This window comes from Leuciscus leuciscus (assembly GCF_965113295.1).
Source record: "Leuciscus leuciscus genome assembly, chromosome: 12".
NCBI classification, from domain to species: Eukaryota; Metazoa; Chordata; class Actinopteri; order Cypriniformes; family Leuciscidae; genus Leuciscus; species Leuciscus leuciscus.
In genome coordinates, this window is record NC_138736.1 from 15,862,237 (window position 1) to 15,876,528 (window position 14,292).

The 14,292-nt window shown below is 38.9% G+C and overlaps 2 protein-coding genes across 3 annotated transcripts in view; both read right to left on the minus strand.

The window, feature by feature from the left end:
* The window catches only part of kcng2 (potassium voltage-gated channel, subfamily G, member 2), a 36,983-nt gene extending 31,102 nt beyond the window's left edge, over positions 1 to 5,881 (minus strand). Inside the window, exons 1-2 of one of the 2 annotated variants that reach the window (XM_082186130.1) lie at positions 5,422 to 5,881; positions 2,902 to 3,030 (exon numbers count right to left, since the gene is read on the minus strand). The gene's annotated coding sequence lies outside the window, so the exon portion shown is untranslated. The remainder of the gene's footprint in view (positions 1 to 2,901; positions 3,031 to 5,421) is intronic. The other variant, XM_082186131.1, reaches the window with a different exon arrangement.
* The window catches only part of septin7a (septin 7a), a 214,106-nt gene that overhangs the window by 135,704 nt on the left and 64,110 nt on the right, over positions 1 to 14,292 (minus strand). The gene's annotated exons all lie outside the window — the stretch shown is intronic.

Genomic DNA, 14,292 nt, shown 5'->3' on the forward strand with positions numbered 1-14,292 from the left:
GAGGTCTGTGAATTATATCAGAGAGGTCAAAAAGAGAAGGAATGTCTGAAGGAGTATTCACTTCTTTATGGCAGCTAGCGCTCAAAGGAAAAGCTCAAACTGCGGTGGCCTCTGAGGGCCATTCTGTGATCAGACAGTTATGTCTCAATGCTCTTCTGAATTTAATGCTAGTCTCTCTCCCCAGACAGACTGTTCTTTCCTTGTGACAGTAAAGACATTTATAATGTAACAAAACATTTCTATTTCAAATAAATGCTGTTCTTTTTAACTTTCTATTCATCGAAAAATAGTCGCGGTAGGATGGCAAAAATCGGTAAAAACATGTAACACAGAACAGATCACGTCAAAGACGTCAGTTCAAATTTAATTTTGGAACTAGTATTTTTCAACCGGTCATTAAACGTCCAAATTTTTGCAGGGCAGTAATGGCTGCTGAAAATCCAGCTTTGCCATCACAGGAATAAAATATAAAATGCATTTTAAAATATAAAACAGTACAATAGAAAACAGTTATTTTACATAATATACATGTTGCAATGTTACTGTTTTTACTGTCTTGTCGATCAACCTAATGTAGTGTGACTAAGAGACTTTAAAAAACATTAAAAAAATCTTACAAACCCTGAATTTTTATATCTATTGTAGTGTTATATAATATGAAAACATGCACACACATACATGCATAAGAGGGGCCCTATTTTAACGATCTGAAACGCAAGTATCAAACGCAACTTAAGTAACTTTGTGAGCGGATCTCAGGCAGTTGCTATTATACCGGTGGGATAAATGACTCTTGCGCCCGCTGCAAATCTAAAATGGGTTGGTCTGAAGTAGCTACATTACTCATAGGTGTGGTTTGGGCGTAACGTGCAATAAACCAATCAGAGGTCATCTCACATTCCCTTTAAAAGCAGGCGCTTGTTCCATGGCGGATTGCTATTATAACGGCGGATTTGCCAGGCGCACGCCAGGAGCGGTTCACAGCCGAGGGGACCGACGTTCTCGTCAGGGCCGTAAAAGACTTTGTAAAGTCTTTGTAAAGTGACATTGTATGGGGATGGGAGAAACCCACCCAAATTAGCTTCGGTTAACCAGACGTAGATTAATATTGGGTAAATATGTAAGCTAGATTTATGCCTTTTTTCACATCTTTATGGACACCACAATGATTTCCCTCGTGTGGAATATTTTCCCTTGTAATTATGTATGTTTGCAAAAATGGCAACTGCTGCGTCTGTGTAGATGAGAGAAGCAAAGTGTATGCGCGTTGTGCACATGCTACATTATGGCCAAGCATGTGCCCTTAAAATAGCATCTGAATAACGCTCCACTGAAAACGCACCACTGACTTTAGACTAGGTTTTTCCTGGTCAGTGGCGGCATTGTTTTCTGAAACTGCAAAATAGCACCAGGGAACGTTTGCGCAGGAACACGCCTCCTCTTTTCGCTGAACCGACCCCGGGAGCGCAAGTTCATTCCCTAATTTACCAACGTGCGTCTGTGGAGGGAAAAGTCCGCTGTGTGCGGGTGCAAAATAGGAATTATACATGCGTCGGTGTACAAATTCAATTGCGCTGGGTGCAAGATAGGGCCCGAGAAGTGAAAACATAAAACATTGAGATGAAATTCCCTAAAGGCAAAGAGTGTAAGAGGGTGTTCAGACTGAGACAGTGTGGGCAGAGCTGTATGTCTGCTAGTTCTTTCTTTCCCCTTCCATCTATTCCTTTAGTCCTGTCGGTCTGTATTGAAGTAAGAAGTTGGTTTTGATGGTTAAAGACCTTGGCTTGTAGGCCCCCACCCCCCAAATTATGCAATATCCCGGAAATCGAGTGAGTGAGAGAGAGCCTGTTTCCACCTGGAAAGATGCGTTTTCAGTGATCCGATCGCAAGTGGTCGGCCAAGACGTATTACACCTGGTATTATCACGCGTTTCAAATGCGTCTTCTGTGACTCTTTTTTCGTCACACTCAACTATACATCACTTTCACTTTCACCGCACAAATGCTATTGAATGAATGAACCTGTGTCCTCTGTTTTGTGCCCTCAAAAAAATTTGTTTTTGCAGGGTGTGATCTTTGCTCACGCATACAAACACATGGGCATGACTTGTATGATGTATCACTAATAATCTTCTTAAATATTACTAATCACTTATTAGTGATAAAAATAAATATCACTAATAGGCTAATGGCTATTTGAGTGAGGCAATTCAATCTCTGGTTTTTAATAGAGGAAAACAGAAATAAGTACTGGCTATATAAGAGGATTTTACGGTAGCCTGCTAATATTTAACTGTATATTATGAACCATTTATCATCTGTAATGCCAAAAAGTAACCACTAGATAACTGTATAGCCCTATATAAATATATATAAATATATATATATATATATATATATATATATATATATATACATGGCTTTGTACATTGCTTTCAGACATAATAATTTAATTGTATTAGGTTTTGCATTTGGATATAGCTTATATTTATACATTATTAGAGACTACTTTTTGTCAAACTTGAGATTGTTTTTGTTTTTTGTTAATTTGAAGTGTCAGTTTTAGCATCATTTACAGTCAAATCTGGACACAGAGAAAGCATTTTGTTACTCGTCATCATACTAGTTTATAGCTTGATCAGTCAAACGAATGTAATCAGAATATTGACACAATGCGAGATCTGGTCTGTGGTCTCTCCTGTTTGAAAAACTCAGCAAATCAGTAATTGACAAATTCAGATTCAAGTAGCTTTATTTGCATGGTAAAAAAAGTACCATGCCAATACAGTACTTTTACATAGTAGAATCTAGTAGAATTTACAGGCAACAATGGGCATCGAATAAGGCAGTGATTGACAGCACTCTAATCTAGTGGCATTGGGCATAGTCTGATTAGGCCTACCTGTTCTTGACAAGCGCCAGTTTAGAAAACGAGCGTTCCGCTTTTCGGTGCTGTAAATCCATTTATCCTTTGCTGAAACTTCCTCTTCGTCATGGAGAGAGCGGGAGCGTAAGCTTGCAAGCCCGAGCACTTTGAAAATAAGGAGAAAGGCATTTTAGACGCGATGAGAACTATCCCTAAAATCCGTCATGTGCGCTGTGCGCTCGTCAATTGCCTGTTATTTTAAAACCTCCGCCCAGTAACTACTGTAATTAGGCTACTACTGTAGAAATAGATTCATAATAAAATATTTTTAAAAAACGCTGAACAGAGGCCCCCGATCACGTAGGGCCCTAGACTGCAGCCTTTGCGTTAATCTGCCCCTGACTTGGAGACTGTCATCACAATTAGCAATCGGCACAGATCCATTCTAAGATGCCTGTAACATTGATTTCCTTTTTGTGAACTACTTCATCAAGGTCCCCGTATAGACATATTAAAGCACAGCCACACAAACTCTCCAGCACAGACAGACAGCTGAGGTATATGGGGCGGTGAGAGAGGAAAAGTAACGGCGTACAGGAGACTGTGTGAGTGATGGTGCTGATGATGAGTGTTGCGGTGCTGTGCTGTGTGTCTCCCGCGGAAGATGAAATTCAATAGTGCTGATGGGGAGATTTCTGCTACGGCACTTCGAGGTAGAGACTGATTAAGGCACTCATGAATCAATATGAGGTATTTGTGCTTGTTCTTAATAGATGGCGACGTTATTCACACCGCTGTGCTGTAAAACGAATGGGAAGACAATAAGTGGATTGTTTTTCTGTCAGTTTTTCTGTCTCCAGTGATGGGTTACGCTGCTAGGTAACCAAGTTTATGATAAAACTGCAAGTCCTCTCATTCAACAAAACACACAGATTAACTGTGCGCTGTTTCAAACCAAAAACATATTATTCTTTTTTTTTTAATGATTAATATTAAGAATTAAAATGAATTCTATTTTATTGTATTAACTTTAACATTAAGATTTTTTGGAATTAGGCATTTGCCAGATGCTTTTATACAAACAAACTTAGATGTTTTTTTTTTGTTTTTTTATCAGTTAATTCCCTGGGAATGGAACCTATGACCAAAGTGTTGCTAGAGACAGGACCAGGATACATAACTCCATAGCTTGGAAAAGAAATGAAGAAAAAAAGATGTGCACATCATACTCAGATTAAAGTGTCAATTCAGACAAATTGAGTCATTTAAATAAATCTCGGCTGGATAACTGCGACAGGTTTGGGGTCTGTTTCATTTCTAATTAAGGGGTCATTTCTCTCAGCAGCAGTAATACAGACAAAACTGTCAGATCCTCAGTATTAAAAACACATTTACGAATGAATTTAAGTTGGACAGAAAACCAAGTGACTGTCAAGAAGTTTTAAGTGACAAGAAAAAGTAAGTATAGCCTTCTTATTATCTTTCAAGACTTTAATACATCTATCTATAGAGATAACATTTATGCATGTCAGTCACAGGTTGATTATTTTCAGACATACTTCAAACAGACATTATATGGTGGGGGTTTTTTTATGCTTAAAAGACTGTGTTAATAGCCATTGTACCAAATGTACTTTAACTCATGAGTTAGACGGTAATCTATTGTGTCACCAACTCACCCAAATGATAAATGTACCATTAAAACCTAAATGTCATTTAATACCCAAAGGACTATCCATTCCACCAAAATTAACATGTTAATTGTGTCACTTCAATAATAGGTCAGTGGCTTGCATATCACCTCACTCTTTTCTTTATCAAATACACATTGCAAATGAAATTGAGCAAGAAATGGCAAATTAAACTGACTTTTAACCTCTATTTGCTTAGTCATTTATAATATAGGCTACAGTGATATTTATGAATATATAGCCTATATGAATATAAATATATGATGTCAACGTACCATGACAACCCTAACTAGTTACTTAAATGTACAAATACTAATTTGGAAAGCATTATAATACAATCATATTAAAATATTATAGTGGACATTAAATCTCAATGTTTTAGTCATCCTGGTTTTAGTTTGCAGCTTTAAAAATGATCTAATCATATTGTTTTGCCACAGATGATATGAAATGGATTTATCAATGTGCTGGTAAAATGAAGCCATGTTTTTTTATTAAATATAGCTTTTCAATTAATGAATTCTCAGTTATGTAACTTTATAGTTTGCCATCTTGATTTGCCTGAAATCGCAAACTCCTCTATTCCGTGTTATAAAATCATCTACAGAGAAACAGAGTGTAATACTAATGAAACGCAGTAGATATGAAAAAAAAAAAAGGTTTTGTCTTAAAACCAAGCGATTTCCAAACATAGCGTTTTGGAAGTCAGAAGAGCACCGCACAATCTTTGGATAAGCTGTGCTTGATTTACCTGCTATTGCGATAACGCACACAGAAACAAACATACAAGAGCCGCAGATATGAACAGACTTATTGCAAACAAATACAAACTCGAAAAAAAATACAAAATGAACAGTCGACTTACCCGTTTTAAGCCCATTGATTTTGCGCTGCCCTGCTCATTTTCAGCTTGGACATGTAAGTTGTGCTGCGATGCATTTGCACATTTAGGCTACTTTTATTCCTTTATCCGTATTGCTGGATGATTTGATTCCAGCATTAGACTGACTCCAGCTCATAGCTCCTTCACAACTGCTAAAGTTCCTCAGTCTTCGTGTCAGAACACCGGATCTGTTAATGGGTGTTACTGCTGCTCTCACGCGCACACTCAAGTCCCCATCTCACCCCGAGTCTGCTTGCTAAGTATAACAGAGCATTACCATGCAGAAATACGTTAAAACTTCGCTCTCTCTCTAATTTTACGAGTTTACTAATTAAGTTATCCGCATTATGTGTAACCCATCCTGCTGAACAGCTCATTTGCGCGTGAATGTGGACGGGATGTAGAGGAGCTCTTTCCATCGAGTTTCAAAACATTAGCCTGGTTATTTAACTTTTTGTGTCACTCGTTTCGCATTACACACACACACACATATGTCTCATTGGTGTAGATTTTAGCAGTTCTCATGGGCGAGTGTAGGTAATTCATCAATAAATAGAAGCATAGGCTAATTATATAATTATAATATAAATTGTATAAATAATAACAAAAATTCATCTAATATTGAAATACAGGGTAATTTTAAGTATTGTATAACCTACTGTACAAACAAATAATGTGAATTGAGCAGCTCAACTAGACTGGTTTTGACCAAAATGGTTTGGAAAAACCATAGCCTATATCCATTAGATTGCATACATTAGAAAACATGAATAAAAGAGCATATAAAATCTCAGTCACTCTCTCATATTTTTCTGTGAGTCCGATCTTCTGAAATGGACACAGTCTGACCACTGAGGGGAGACAGAGAAGTCGATTCTTCTATCACAGTCACAGACTGTCAATGGCCTGTTATGTCAATTTGTCCCCTCAGGTTCACATCTTTCTTTTTGTGTCCATTATCTAAAATTTTCGTCATGACACCTCGAAAATAATTCCTGATTAAGGTCTCATGACCGAAACGTTTTATTGACTTATGTACTGTATTGGATTTTGACTTGTATCCATTCAGCTATAAATGACCTGAGAATAACCTGGGAAGAGACCTAGTGACATTTTAAATGTTTTTAAAACATCCCTTACAGCACCTTTAAAGACAGACACAAAGGCACAATGTTAATACAAATTTGGCTCCTGCAATGCACTTAAAGAATGAAATAATGATTCCCACGACCAGCTCAGAATAAACTGTATTTCCTGTTTACAATCATGTTGCTTTGCTCTGAGAGAAATCAAAATTAACAATGTATCAGGAGAGGTTTGTAATTAAGGCTGAGAGCTGATGTGTAGAAACGCGTCTGTGTGTCAGATGCTCAGCATCATACTGCTCGTTATTGTTTTCTGCACACCAAACAAACTCTGAACATTATGTAAATCATCTGAGTTTAATGAGCGCGAACTGGTTGTATATTTTAATTGTGGAGTCGAAAGTTGTCTGTTTTCTCTTGTATCTGCAAAGAGGATGTTATGTGACCATACAAATTTTTGATGAGAATTGGATGGCCTATCAATTTTTCATCGTTTTTGTATGCAAGTTTAAAGTCTTCAAAGTGACTCAACAGTCATTCTGGTATTACTTTTGGGCAGAAAAATCAAGTCTGTCATTTGTTTAGAATCACTAACCATCATCCTTGTGAGCTTACAGTGTTAGTGCTAGACAAATGTAGGTATTGTCTCCCAAAAGAAAGACCCGATTCTGAACTTCTGATATAGTAATTTCTGTCTTTCTTCCTGCACAAATCTACGTAGGTTTGTAACAAATTTGCATAATACCAATGGTCTTCATTGGATGCCCGTGGATAACGTCTACTTTGACCGCCCTCAAACACTTAGTTGCAGTTGATGCCTGGAAGAGTTTGATTAGTGTTGTTGACATATCGAGAAGACGCTGTTTTCTGCGCCGCAAAAGCAAATCCACTTTGCATGAGCTTCCAAAGGATGAGGACTCAGCCTCGAATTTATACGGGAAAACCGACGCCATTGTTACTGTTTGTATCACTGTGTATAATGCTGAGGAAGCTTCCGGAGCTGAAATTCAGATATGGTAATGGACGTTTTGGTTTTTTGACATGCGCTGTAAGCGGTAGACCAATCACAACAGACTGGACTATGACCAATCAGAGCAGAGTATGCTCTGAGGAAAGGAGGGATTTAGAGAGACTGGAAAATTATTTTTTTTTGCATATAAACCTATTGTAGGAGACTCCAAAACTATAGGAACTTTTAAAATAGCATAATAGGGGCATTTTAATGTACATGGACAGCATTTCTATGAACTTTGCAATGGAAAATGGATTAAGCAGAAGCTGTCTCGTAAGTTCTGCAGTAACACATGTACAGTTACAAGCCCAGCTGAAGTGTTGTTTGGAAGCAGTACTGCACTAGTCCACACAAACACAAGTGACGCAAATGCAGTATTTTCTCCCGAGTGTTGCTCCTGATGTCCCGATGGTGATGGATACAGCTGACAGTGTCATAATGAGCAGCAATGCTGTGGGTTGGAGGGCTTCACTCATGTCAGATACACAAGCTAATGACACACGGAGAAAGCAAGAGTTATGTCCAAGCAAATATCATCAATCGAGTGAGTCCTGCTGGAGTACCGCGCAGTGGATGGCGTAGCCGTCTTAACATCCTCGCAGATACGATAATGGCGTGTGTTCACGCATGTGAAACAGAAAAACACATGTGATGTTTAGACAGCCGTGCATTCGAGTAAATGTGATTACGCACATGATTACACACAGTAGCAGTTCTGCAGAGACTGTTTGATCATCAATTATCCACTATAGCTGCCGAATGGTGTTCGTGTGTAAGCGTCGTGTCTCTTCAGTGTTTGCTACCGGTAAGCAGTGGCATTTTTGAAGACTTCAAAATGTATCGCAGCTGAATGAAAAAGGCTTTAAAGCCCTACAGCTGAACTAATTTCTCATTCCCCAGCTCTTGCAGGGATGCTTTGTGGGTTTCATGGCTGAACCATTACATTTCAAAAGACTACATAGCCTGGGTCATGAAAGATTTGGAGTGTACGTTCACGCCAGATTGTAATTACAACTTATAAAGCTCTGACTTCCACCTGATCGTTGCAGATTCATAAATTAAACTCCAAGGACTCTGACAGCTCAGGGTAGAACGTCACAGGTTGTCATCTCGTAATCACAACATGGCGTGAACACAGCAATGGGTCTTACTGTGAACAATTGAAATACTGTATTGTATATGTTTACTTTTTTTATTTTTTTACCCCGGACATCTCAAAATCCAATCAACAACTGACCTGCCCTATATTTTGTTTCCTTTTTGAGAATCTGTTTCACTCGGATGTCCGTCACAATACAAAAGAAAAGATCTGTCCCTACAAAAAAGCACTACCTTGCTTAGCTACTGTTCATATGCTCTTTGCTTACTGCTCTGCACTTTGCTCTATCGCTTTTATATTTTATCTCCTTTTATCTCCTAATTTTAGCAGAATTTTTTATCCGACCAGCCTCCCACTGAAAGCCATCAGCTTACATTCCGGAGAAGGGAGAACACAACTGCCTACATTTAAAAGGATATGAAAGAAAATGCCTTTTCTGGTTCAAGAATCTATTTGCTGCACAAACTGCCACAGACTTTCACAAAGGATTTCAGTTCTTGAAACAAAGTTACTTGCGTGACCACCAAACCAGACGGAACACACAACAGAGCTTCGTCATGGATGCCCTCAGCATACAGCTGGTGAGTCCCATGAATCTAGTGGCCCTCGACAGGCCATACTGAGTGTAGAGAAACAAGCCGTAACTGATCAACATACTAATCGATGGCGCAAACAGGGAGTGAGACCCAAAGGCACTCGAGACATCAGATTGTCACGAGCATCACATATTTCCTACCACCGCCTATACATCTTGAGAACAGATCTGAAGTATTAATGAATGTGGGTTAGGAATCCCCAAATGTGATGAATGTGATCGAACACAGACCAAAGGACAATATCTACTTCTCCCTCCATCATCCTTCTGCAGTGTGTGCCAATCCACTCAACCGGAATGCCACACACACACCTGGACAGAGAATGAATGAACACAGGACTTAATTTCAGCACCTGAATGGACATGCGGTTGACAAGGACAATGATAACACCACGCAGCCACAACAACCTCTGCTCAATCTCAGCTGAGCCCTGCCAACAGAGCTCACCACAGACAGACTGTGACATATTAGAACTGCTCCAAAATTCAGCACCCAAGGACGACTTTCTGGAAAACAGCCAGGGAAGCCAGGACAACATATTACAGCCTCCGGTAACACCAGAGCAACAGCCCCTCTCACCAGACATGTTATCCCTCTCTCCAGCATCTCCACTTCGGTGCTTCTCAGAGAAAATGGAGGAACTGGTGTATGCTTGAACCTAAACTATCCCACTCCATTGCTGCGAGCCCACAGATATCAACCAAAAAGCGGCGAGCCCCGCAACCACCAAAGCCTGTGGGCCCATCTCGCACCCCCAAGCACCTCCGCCCACACCCTCCTCCATCTGCTCTAGGTGAACCCAAAACAACTGATAACACCTCTCAGTGATATGTGTCGAGTGCCTGCTATGATAACAGTAACTTTCTCAAGTGTTTACAGAACAAGCGGGAACCCAATGTGCCTGTTTCTGTTCTATTAACTGATAGAAAGTCTAAGGCCTTCTCAAGCTGTATAGCAAACCCATCTAATCTGGTGACTATTACACGTCAAACTAATATTTCTGTGTGTGTGTGAGGGGGGGAGGATACTGTCAAGTTAGCACTTTTAAAAATTTGCTCACTTAAAAATAAATCACTTCTAGTCAGCGACTTAATTTTATGTCAACCTGCATTTTATGCTTCTAAATGAAAAATGGCTAGAGGACAACTGCAGAGCAACAGTCTTACTGTAAATGAAACTGCCCCATCTAACTTTACTTTTATGAGTGTCTGCAGAGCGGTTAGGAGAGATGGGGGTGTAGCTGCTCTATTTAAAGATGTCTATCAATGCAAGCAAGTTTCATTTGGAATTACCTGTCTTTCAAATATCTTGGTATTGTGTTAAAATGTGCTCCACACATTCTACATATCATTATTTACAGGCCTCCAAAATACCAAGATGCTAAAATGAGAACACTTGTGTGCTATTTATGAAGACTATATCTTTAACACCAAGAATATCTGCGGACTCTGTTGATTTTCTCCTTGATTCCTTTAACTCAAAAGTTAAGAGTGTAATTGATGATATTGCTCCTGTAAAAGTCAGGAAGAAGAGTGGCAGACAAAAAGCGTGGAGAAACAGTGCAAAATATGAAAGGACAATGCAGAAAAGCAGAGCGCATGTGGCAGAAGATGAAACTTGTAGTCCATTATAACATCTATAAAGACAGCATTCGTGCTTTCAATATGGAACTAGGCAAAGCTATACAGACCTTCTTCTCAAATATTACAAACAGCAACTTAAACAACACATGCACTCTTTTTGCTAGTCGAGAGATAAGAGATCTGGATAAGACGATATTAAGCAACTATAGACCAATCTTAAATCTTACTTAGGCAAGATCATTGAAGAATTTTTTTTTTCAATCAGCTGAACAAATTCTTAAGCTCGAATAAATATTTTGACTAGTTTCAATCTGGTTTCCAACCGCATCACAGTACAGAGATAGCGCTCATAAAGATAATAAATTGTATTTGCCACTATATATATAGTATTGATATTAAATACTGATACAAGCAAATTATCAGTGCTGGTACTACTCAACCTCCGTGCTACATTTGACACTGTCAATCATAACACACTTCTTGACAGGCTGGAAAACTGGGTCTGGCTTTCTGGGATGGTCCTCAAATGGTTTAGGTCATACTTAGAAGGGAGAGGTTATTATGTGAGTATAGGTGACCATAAGTCTGAGTGAACATCCATGAAATACGGAGTCCCACAAGTCTCAATTATTGTGCCATTCAACCTGTACATGCTCCCACTGAGACAAATAATGTGAAAGAACCAAATTGCTTACACATTTCGCCTAACGACTATAGCCCCATTGACTGTCTGTGCCAATGCATTGATGAAATTAACAATTGGATGTACCAAGACTTTCTTCAGTTAAACAAAACAAAACTGAAGTCATTGCATTTGGAAACAAAGATGAAGTTCTCAAGGTGAATGTATAGGGGTCAAACAACTAAAAATCAAGTCAGGAATCTCGGTGTGATTCCGGAGTCAGACCTCAGTTTCAGTAGTCATGTCAAAGCAATAACTAAATCAGCTTACTATCATCTAAAAAATGCAAGAATTAGATGCTTTGTTTCCAGTCAAGACTTAGAGAAACTTGTTCATGCTTTCATCACCAGTAGGGTGGACTATTGTAATGGACTCTGGCCTTCCCAAAAAGTAAATAAGACAGTTGCAGCTCATAAAGAAATGGAAGCTTTAGCGTAAGTTCTGCCGGGAAGACTCAATTGTTGCGTCACTTATTACCTTCTCATCTATCCAATCATGTTCTAATACTAGAAGTATAAAGGACCTGTACTTACACTTGTCTGAGTTCGCAGATGCTGAACGCTTCCACTCACCACCATCCACCCCACCACCACCAAGATGGTTTTTCCCTCCATCTTCTCTATCACCGCAGGATGGTCCCTTCCCCTCCAACCTCCCCACCACCACCAGGATGGTCCCTTCCAATACCTCACGGGGGGTCGGCTGCGCCCCTGCCTTCATCTTCAGGCAGGAAATGCTGAATCCGTACCCTCGGATCGCGAGTTACGGACGGGGCCTATGCCAAATACTTTATTGCATATATTGCTTGCTGGATCACTAATAAATGCATGCTTGTTACAATATCTATTCTCCCGAGTCGTTCTGGTAGAACGCTGCTGCCAGGATCCTGAGCAGAACCAGAAAATATGAACATATCACACCAGTCCTCAGGTCTTTACACTGGCTCCCAGTTGCATTTAGAATTGATTTTAAAGTACTGTTACTTGTATATAAATCACTAAAATGCCTAGGACCTAGGATCATTAGGATCACATCAGCTAGAAACACCAAGGGTTCACTCAAAGCAAGGAGAGTCTGCTTTTAGCTATTATGCCAGCCCCAGCTGGAACCAGCTTCCAGAAGAGATCAGATGTGCTCCTACAGTAGTCACATTCAAATCCAGACTCAAAACACTTCTGTTTAGCAGTACATTTACTGAATGAGCACTTTGCTACGTCCGAACTGATTGCACTTTATTTTATCTATCATCTTATTACTCTTTTAATTCCTTTTAAAACTGTTTTAATTATCCTTATGCATCCTCTTTATATTCCTGACTGTTAGCGTTAGGCATTTAAAGTTGTATAGGCATTTTATGGGCATTTTAAATCTTGCTGTCTATTTGGAAGAGCTGGGAGACTTGGGAAGTATGTAAGAGACAAACATAAATTATTCTGAAATATTATTTGGGAAATTGAGAGATGAAACCATGTTGATGACCTGAGTCTGTGGTAGAGTAGTGAGTTTAAGTGAAACTCGAGGTCGAGGACCACATCTTTGTAAGTCCTACAGTTCTTCCTGGCCGATTTTAGGTGAAAAATCAGATCTATTGGAGACATCCAATATATTATTTAGGGACCGAGAAAACACAACAGACACAGTACAATCAACATGGGAAAATCTCAAAATAAAACAAGCAGCTGTGAAACTTTTCCATCCAGATAGGGGTATTCTCTGCTTTTATTGTTATTTTTATTTCTTATGCATTCCATTTTTATTACAATGCATTTGTTTCCTTCTATGTACAGCACTTTGAATTACCATTGGTATGAAATGTGCTATACAAATAAACTTGCCTTGCCCTGCCTTGCCTTGCCTACGTCTGTTTCATTGCAATTTTAAAACCACAGTAAGAACACTTTCCTATCACATATCACACACACGTACTTCAATAAGCTGAAAGAATGAGGGTTAAGGTGAAATCAGAATAATGATAAAAAAATATAGTTTAGTCGATCAATTTATGCTTAAGCTGTTTATGATTTTAAACAGATAAATGAAAACATGATCATGCACGCCATCTGCTTATTAAGCATAATCAGTTTAAAAATTGTATATGTACAAGTGCTCAATGTCCTGGCAATAGGGGCTTTCACATAAGAAATGGCGCAAGATATCTGCTTTTTGCCAATCATGAAGTGATGACGGGAATGACGCAATTACTTTTCGCTGTTTACACCAGTCACTCAAATAATAATAATAAAAAAATGGTCAAATTAGGCAGACATTGACACTAAAATGTTTCTCCTCATCTGGGCAGATGAAGAGAGCGGAGTTGTGTTTAAAAGTTTTTTTTTTTTTTTTTTTTGCTGAATCTTAATGGTAAAACATGGAAAGTCATTGTGTCAACAGTAGATATGGTACTGTAGATTTACTGGAAAAGTCAGTCCAGCAAATTTACTATAATTTAACAAGTGTAATGTGTGAATCTGTTGACTAAAATTCTACAGCTTATTTTATTGTTGTATGACAGTTTACAGTCAAATTCATCTCTCTTTTTAATGTTTATAAAATGTGGACTATTGCTTTGTCAAAGACTGTGTTGTGGTGACTGATGAGTGGGGCATCAGATTGTGACAAAAAAAAAATGATTTGGCAAAACAGTTGGGAGAGCCTCTGCCTACTGTACTTTTTTTGTGAGGAACAGGACATTATGGTACGGGTCTTGGATTGCATCTGGGATTAGCGATATTGCTGGTTTCTCTTCCTGTTAGTGATGGTTTGTGCCAGTAAACGTGAACGACTTCTGAGTGGGAC